Below are 8,154 nucleotides of genomic sequence, written 5' to 3'. Positions count from 1 at the left end.
CTGCCCAGGGAGCCCAGTGGGGCACAGTCATTAGCTGCTGCCACCAGCAGGATCTCAGTATTACTTAGAGAGAAGAGGCTGGTGTCTGCCTCTCTCTGGCCTGAAGAAGATCTCTGTGTAGCTCATACACGTATCTCTTTCACCAGCAGAAGTTGGTCCAATAAAAGCTCTTACCTCACCCACCTTGTCTCTCTCTGCTCATGGTATTAGAGCTCTGGAGTTGGTTTCCCTGGGGCAGATGCAGCTCCCTGCACTGTGATCTGGGAACCTGAGCAGCTGCTGCTCCCCCAGTGCGGTCTGTGCTGGGGAAAGACCTTCATTATAGCTTCCTCCGTGCCCAGCCCAGCTGGGGACTTTCTCTGGTGGCTAGAATGAGACCCCTGAGGCAGCCCTGGGCTCTGCTGACTCCAACTCCTGAGCTGAGACTCCAGATGATGGGACAGACCTGGGGGAAAGTGCTGGGGACTAGCAGGAAAGTGACTGCACAAAAGCCCCCTTTAAGGGACCCGCTGGTGAGTTTGTACAAGAGGGGAGAAAGCAGTGCTTAATGTGTGCCAGGGCTTGCCAGAGCTGAGCCCCAGCACCTCTGGGCTTGCCATGTCAGTTATGAAAGTAAAAAAAATTGCTTGAGCCCCAGCACCTCTTTCATTACAGATAAAGCACTGGGAGAAAAGGGAAGGAGACTGAAAGGGGCAGCAGGAACAATAAGTGGAAAAAGAGATTCCCAGGTCCCAACCCTACCTAGATCCATTTGCTGCCCCACCCTGGGAAGATTGACTGTCCTGGGAACAACGTGAGGACCAGAGAGCAGAAGCCAGTTCCTGTCTCTGCTGAGTCACTGCGGGAGGGATGCGCTGCCCTCAAGGACAGTGTCAGGGGAATTCCCCAAAGTGGCTCTTTTGATCCTACTCTTTTCTAGCATTTGCTTCAGAGACTCTTTTCCTGGGAGGGTTTAAAATTCCCACTCTAGCAGTTCAAGTGCAGAAGGTGGAGGCCGACAAGGATTATAAAAATTAATACTGGCCGCTCCAGGCTTGTATTACGCTCTCAAGTTCACTGCTTTTCTCTGACCTTGGATAGGTCGATGCTGCCACCACCCAAGTGCAAAAAACCCCTTTGAGAACCCAGGAAGGCGCACTTGGGAATTCCTTCCTGTAGGGTACCCTCAACCCCTTTTAGCCCCCGCCCCCTGGGGAAGAGCTGAGAAAGAAAACAAAGGAAATTAGCTGTTGCCACCAGCTAATTAAACAACACATGCACAAACCTTTTAGGACACAAAAATCCAATCCTGTTCTTAAAAAAAGGTAAATTTTATTAAAAACAAAAATAAAGAAAGAAAATACATTTGGAACTTAGGCTTTTTGCTAGATTTAAAAAAAAAAAAAACAATCAATTACAAGGATTAAGCACCAAGATAGCTCTCTTGAGGTCCAGCTTAAAGGTTACAAGCAAAACAAAAGCACCTGGGGTTAGCACAGAGGAGTCCACAAGCCATAAAGAAATAAAAGAGATAAACCTAATTGCATCTTCCTAGACATTTCCTGATCTACTTACATATCTGGGGTTTCAGATGAGTAGTTTCTAGGTATGAGCTGATAATTTTTTCATACCTGGCCCAAAGCTTTTACAGCATAGTTTCAGCCCTGTTTCTGCTTCTCCGGAGAAGAACAACAGACAGACAAAGGGGAAGTTTTTTTCCAATTTTAAAAAGTTCTGGCCTTCCCATTGGCTCTTTTGGTCAGGTGCCCACTCCCTTCCTTTTCCCTGTGCAGGGAGACTTTGTTAACCCTTTACAGGAAAAGCAAGTAGAGAACAACTACTAAGAAAAATGTTATCTGGCTGGCTGGGTGTCCATAAAAGGGAGCTTCCCCCCACCCCTTTCATTTATCACCCCCTACCACCACCACCACCAAATCACAGATGGTGCTGGCCAGCCTGGTTTAGGTCGGGTCCACACAGTCTGGGATTTTTTCCTGGAGGTTTAGGAAACAGAATTAATAAGATACATGCACCTCTAATTTTACTACTAATCACATAAAGACCTAAACTGTATTTTTCACATTTCAAGGACTACACTGACTTAGAATACAGGGACATTTTTACCTGGCTGATTCTGGGAAACCTTCCCAGGAGAGTGCATCAGCCTCTTTGTTAGAGGTGCCTGAAATGTGTTGTATTTTCAAATCAAAGTCTTGGAGATCTAAACTCCACTGGATAAGTTTTTTGTTCCTCTCTTTGACTGTGTGAAGCCACTTCAGTGCAGCATGGTCAGTCTGCGGGTGGAACCGCCATCCCCAAATGTCTGGGCGTAGCTTCTCCAGAGCGTACCCGATGGCGTAACATTCTTTGTCTGAGGCTGACCAGTGGCTTTCCCGCTCAGAAAGTGTTTTGCTGAGAAACACGACAGGATGGAATTGTTGATCTGGTCCTTCCTGCATTAAAACTGCTCCTACACCACACTTGGACGCATCTGTGGTTATGACGAATGGTTGGTTGCCCTTAGTACAGGGTCAGACGTAAGGGCTGCCTTAAGCTGGTTAAAGGCTTTCTGACACTTCTCAGTCCACTGAACTGCATTTGGCTGTTTTTTCCTGGTTAGGTATGTCAGTGGGGTGGCAATTTGGCTGTAGTGTGGTACAAATCATCGGTAATATCTGGCCAAGCCCAAGAAGCATTGGACCTGCTTCTTTGACTTAGGGACAGGCGAATTTTGGATAGCATTTACTTTAGCCTGTAGGGGGTTGATAGTTCTTTGACCCACCTGGTGTCCAAGGTACGTTACCCTGTTTAGGCCTATTTGACATTTTTTGGCCTTAACGGTTAATCCTGCCTCCCTTATGCGCTGGAAGACAGCTTGGAGATGTACCAGGTGTTCTGCCCATGAATCTGAGAATATAGCTACATCATCAAGGCAGGCGACTGCAAAGTCCCCAAATCCAGCCAGAAGGTTATCTACCAGTGTCTGGAAGGTGGTGGATGCATTTCGCAGTCCGAAAGGGAGCACATTAAATTCATACAGCCCTATATGTGTGATGAAGACTGACCTTGGCTGGGTCTAATCAGGGAGTGAAATGGACGAAAGCCCCTTCTGAAACATCCCCAATTTCCTTTCTCTCTCTGACAGGCTGAATATTAACAATTGTTTCCCTCCAGATTGTCCAGTCTTCCAGAGGATGGGGCAGGGAAATGGCTGTGGTGGAGCCAGCTCAGGTAGGGGATTTTCAGGAAGCTGCTGGTAGGTTTGTGCTGTGGTCAGGGTGGGGGGAGGGGGAGGAAATACACAGGGTGAGGCAGGGAGAGGACAGGGTGCCAAAAACCCATTGGGACTTGCTCAGGCTAAGGCCTGATTTATGAATAGGCCCATGGGAAGGGTGGGGTGAACATTCCCCTATTTCTGGAACAGGAAACAACCCCCCTGGACAGGGCTGGGAAAACAGACCAGAGTGCTGGAGCCTGAACCCCCTAGCCAGAGACTGCGGTGAAATAGAAAGGGAAGGTGCTGGGATTTGGGTCTCTGTTCCCTGCTTGGAACTTTGCTTCCCACCTCAGCCTGTGCCTAGTAGGTGTCTGCCTAGTACAGGGGTGGGCAAACTTTTTGGCCTGAGGGCCATATCAGGTTTCGGAAATTGTATGGAGGGCCAATTAGGGGATGCTGTGCCTCACCAAACAGGCAGGCACGGCCCGGCCCCCACCCCCTATCCGCCCCCTCCCTGCTTCTTGCCCCCTGACACCCCCCCGGGACCCCTGCCCCATCCAACCCCCCCTGTTCCCTGACTGCCCCCCTGGAACTCCTGCACCATTCAACCACCCCTTCTCCCTGTCCCCTGACTGCCCCCAGAACCCCTGCCCCTGACTGCCCCCAGCTGCCCCATCCAACCCCCCCCCTCCTTCCTGACTACCCCAGGACCCCTGCCCCCATTCAACCCTCCTGTTCCCTGACTGCCCCCCTGGAACTCCTGCACCATTCAACCACCCCTTCTCCCTGTCCCCTGACCGCCCCCAGAACCCCTGCCCCTGACTGCCCCCAGCTGCCCCATCCAACCCCCGCCCCTTCCTGACTACCCCAGGACCCCTGCCCCCATTCAACCCTCCTGTTCCCTGCCCTTTGACCGCCCCGACCCCTATCCACACCCCTGCCCCCTGACCACCACCCTGAACTCCCCTGCCCTCTACCCAACCCCCCTGCTCCCTGCCCTTTGACCGCCCCAACCCCTATCCACACCCCCGCCCCCTGACCACCACCCTGAACTCCCCTGCCCTCTACCCAACCCCCCTGCTCCCTGCCCCCTTACTGCACTGCCTGGAGCACCGGTGCCTGGCAGAGCTACAACTGCGCCTCCCAGCTGGAGCCAGCCACACCACCATGCAGCTCAGAGCACCGGGTCAGGCCGGGCTCTGCAGCAGCCCTGCCACCCAGAGCATTGCGCTGGCTGCGCAGTGACTGAGGCTGTGGGGGAGGGGAACAGCAAGGGAGGGGCCGGAAGCTCAGGGGCCGGGCAGGAGGGTCCCGCAGGCCAGATGTGGCCCGCATGCCGTAGTTTGCCCACCTCTAGCCTGGTAGGTTTGTGGTAAATGAGAAGACCCTGCCCTCCTCTGTTTGCTGGGAGCTCTCGGTCTCTTGCTACTCCCTGAAGCCTTCTGAGCAAGGTGGGGTGAGATTCTGCTACTCTGTGCCCTCCCCCCCAGCTTCTTTCTTTCTTTCTTTCTTTCTTTCTTTCTTTCTTTCTTTCTTTCTTTCTTTCTTTCTTTCTTTCTTTCTTTCTTTCTTTCTTTCTTATGAATAGTGGGATTTTGGCTGGGGCAGCAGGTACTGAGTGGGGAGCACCTGTTGTTTCAGATTCCGGTGACCTTCGAGGAGGTGGCTGTGTACTTCACCGAGGGCAGGGGGCTCTGCTGGACCCCAGTCAGAGAGCCCTCTACTGGGACATTATGCAGGAGAATTATGAGACTGTGACCTTGCTGGGTAAGGATTTCCTGTCCCCTCAGCTATTAGAAATCGTGGGTCTGCATTTCCAAATCTGGTCAGGTGCTTCCCTGATGAGCTGGACTGGAGGTGAATGGGTCCTGTATGCCATAGCTGCAGTGTGAGAGAGATTTGCATCTCCAATGGGACAGGGGTGTCAAAAGCTAATGGACATGCTAAATCATCCCCACGCCTCCAGCTTTCAAGGGGGTAGAAGCCATGTATTGTCTTGTCAGTACTGTTTCTCACTTACACACAGAATTCCTGTTCACCTCACTTCTTGGGACTAGCTCCAGCCATGGGAGGGCTCTGGGCTCTCCCGGTTTATAAATAGGGAGGGTTTTAACTCCAGAGCTGTGTGTGTGTCAGCAAGGCCATCAGTGTGCACAGGTCCTGAAAACTCCTAGTGAGGGCATGACAATTCCCCTCACCTCTCCAGACATCTGTCTCTCCCCAGGGGGCTCAGCAACCGTGTTCCCGTCCTCTTGGATTCCATGTTCCCCCAGCACAGTATGGGGATAGGTTCAATTCATGGAATGTCCTTTGTGACAAATACTCTACCAATCCTCCATGCACCCTGATCTTTTCTCATTTCAGTCCCTGAGCAGGATTTCCCATTCCCAAACCTGACCCAATCACCCGGCTGGAATGAGGGGAAGAGCCATGGGTACCTGATCTCCTGGCCTTCCAGGAAAGGGTGATTCTGAGAGGTACCCACATAGGTAAGGAGTCAGTGAAATGGACAGAGAAACCACCTGGCAAATGAGGGAAAATGTTGAGAATCCCAAAAACGTGGTGTGAGCAAATGCCTCAGTCCTGCCTCATCTCATCCAATGCAGGGCTGTAGTCAATATATATCATTCATGGCTTTCCAATCGTCCTGTAAGCTGCAGGAGTTTCCTTCCCTGTGAGTGTTCGGATGGGATGTGGAGGCACAATACAGTTGTTCAGTCTTTGAAACTTTATTGTGTTGGGTTTTCCCTTTGTGCTATTCCTTTTTCTCCCCAGCACAGGCATTTACTCCTGCCTGAATTGTCTCTCTGTCTCCCAGCAGGTGATGAGAGAGTGAGTGAGAACGAGGAACAGAATCAACATCAGGAAGTTCCTGGGAAAGTGGAACCACAGGGGACCTTTGTGAGAAGAGCTGAAGGGAATTTCTCACAGTGCTTGGAAGAAGGAAAAACCTGTGGAAATTGGCATGCGTCAGAGAGGCTGCTCGGAAACCACCCCAGGAAGAAGGTGGCTGAATCTCTCAAATATGCGGGAGGATTCAAGGATCCTGAGGAAACCACAGTCCAGCAGACAAATCACAATAAAGAGAAACCCAATCAATGCCTCGAATGGGGGAAACGATTCATTCTGAGATCACACCTTAATACACATCAGACAATCCATAAAGGAGATAAACCGCATAATGCAGGTGTGACACAGCACCCCATATTCATCATAATGATATCATAATGATATGATTATGACATAATTATGATACATCTTGTACAAAGTGTGTCATGTGAGGGATCTATGGAAAAGTTATGATTTGCTGAGTACGATTATTCTATTTGTATGCATGTACCATTTTGTATCTAAAGTTATGAATATTAATTATGTATCTGTATTTCAACTGTGCTTACTCTGGGTAACACACACAACTAGCCTCTCAGGTATAACAGTGAAGAAGCTAGAAAGTGCTAATAGCCCATCAGCAAAGACAATGGACCATGGAAAAGGTTTGTCTTCATTGGGGAATGTTTCAGCCAGTCTATGAGTAATGGTTCCTGTGACCCAGCAAGGCATGCAAGGCCATGTGACCAGACCACATGACACTAAATTCCATTTTGGTACCTGTGTTTTTCCGTGAACTGGGCTGGGAACTTAGCTTGAAACAAAAGGTTTCTGCCATATGGAGAGACTATATAAGGTGGGGAGTGACATCATGATTTGTCTTCGCTCCCCCACAATTCAACACCTGAAAGAAGCTCTGGAAGACAAAGGATTGGGAACAGGGGAAGGGAAGCCAAGCTGCAAGGCACATGTTCCTTGTGCCTTAAGAATGTGCAAGCCTGCTTGTATCATCAGACAAGGGGAGATATTGCTAATTCAAATCCTATCTTTCGAGTAATTTAGGCTTAGTTTCCAATTTTGTTTATTTGCTAGGTAATCTGTTTTGATCTGTTTGCTATCACGTATAATCACTTAAAATCTATCTTTCTGTAGTTAATAAACTTGTTTTATAAGAACATAAGAATGGCCATACTAGGTCAGACCAAAGGTCCATCTAGCCAAGTATCCTGTATTCTGACAGTGACCAATGCCAGGTGCCCCAGAGGGAATGAATGGAACAGGTAATCATCAAGCCCTGTCGCCCATTCCCAGCTTCTGGCAAATAGGCTAGGGACACCATCCCTGCCCATGCTGGCTAATAGCCATTGATGGACCTATCCTCCATTAATTTATCTAGTGCTTTTCTGAACCCTGTTATAGTCTTGGCCTTCACAACAGCCTCTGGCAAAGAGTTCCACAGATTGACTGTGCGTTGTATGACGAAATACTTTTTTTTGTTTGTTTTAAACCTGCTGCTTATTAATTTCTTTTGGTGACCCCTAGTTCTTGTGTTATGAGAATAAGTAAACACTTAGAATCATAGAATATCAGGGTTGGAAGGGACCTCAGGAGGTCATCTAGTGTAAATCAATAGAAGATGTTTGGATGTGCCCCTCTCCTATGTCTATAGAGGAGCAGGATCAATGGCCTATGCAAGGGGTGGACAACTGGGTGTACTGTGTATAAGGTGTTTTGCTGGGAATGTACATATTACTGGGGGCACAATTACACCAGCTCATAACCAAACTACACACATCTACATTCTGCTATATGGACTTTGGTGCACAAATGGATCTGTGAATCTTATTGCTGTAAATAAGCCAGTGCCTACTGCCTGATTCCATACCAAGTGGTCAAGCTGGTTTGGACAATATCCCATTTCTCTGTGAACATTCAATGGACTTATGATATGGACAAAAGCAAGCAAAACCTACAGGGGCAGCTTGTTGCAACTGCCAGCAACTGGACACATAAGATCGTGACCCCGTTGAAGGAGGAGAGGCAGTGTTTTGGGGGTGTCTCGGATGTTGGACCATACTGCAGTGGTCAGGACTCAGTGTTGCTGTGGATTTTGAATTGTTAACTGTACT

General features: G+C 49.2%; 1 protein-coding gene across 5 annotated transcripts in view; it reads left to right on the top strand.

Moving 5' to 3' along the window:
- The window catches only part of LOC140898275 (butyrophilin-like protein 2), a 1,102,357-nt gene that overhangs the window by 911,372 nt on the left and 182,831 nt on the right, over positions 1 to 8,154 (top strand). The window lies entirely within an intron of this gene.

The sequence above is a fragment of the Lepidochelys kempii genome, chromosome 14 (assembly GCF_965140265.1).
Source record: "Lepidochelys kempii isolate rLepKem1 chromosome 14, rLepKem1.hap2, whole genome shotgun sequence".
Lineage (NCBI taxonomy): Eukaryota > Metazoa > Chordata > Testudines > Cheloniidae > Lepidochelys > Lepidochelys kempii.
Note: the sequence above shows the minus strand (reverse complement) of the source record. Positions and strands in the feature narration are given on the sequence as shown.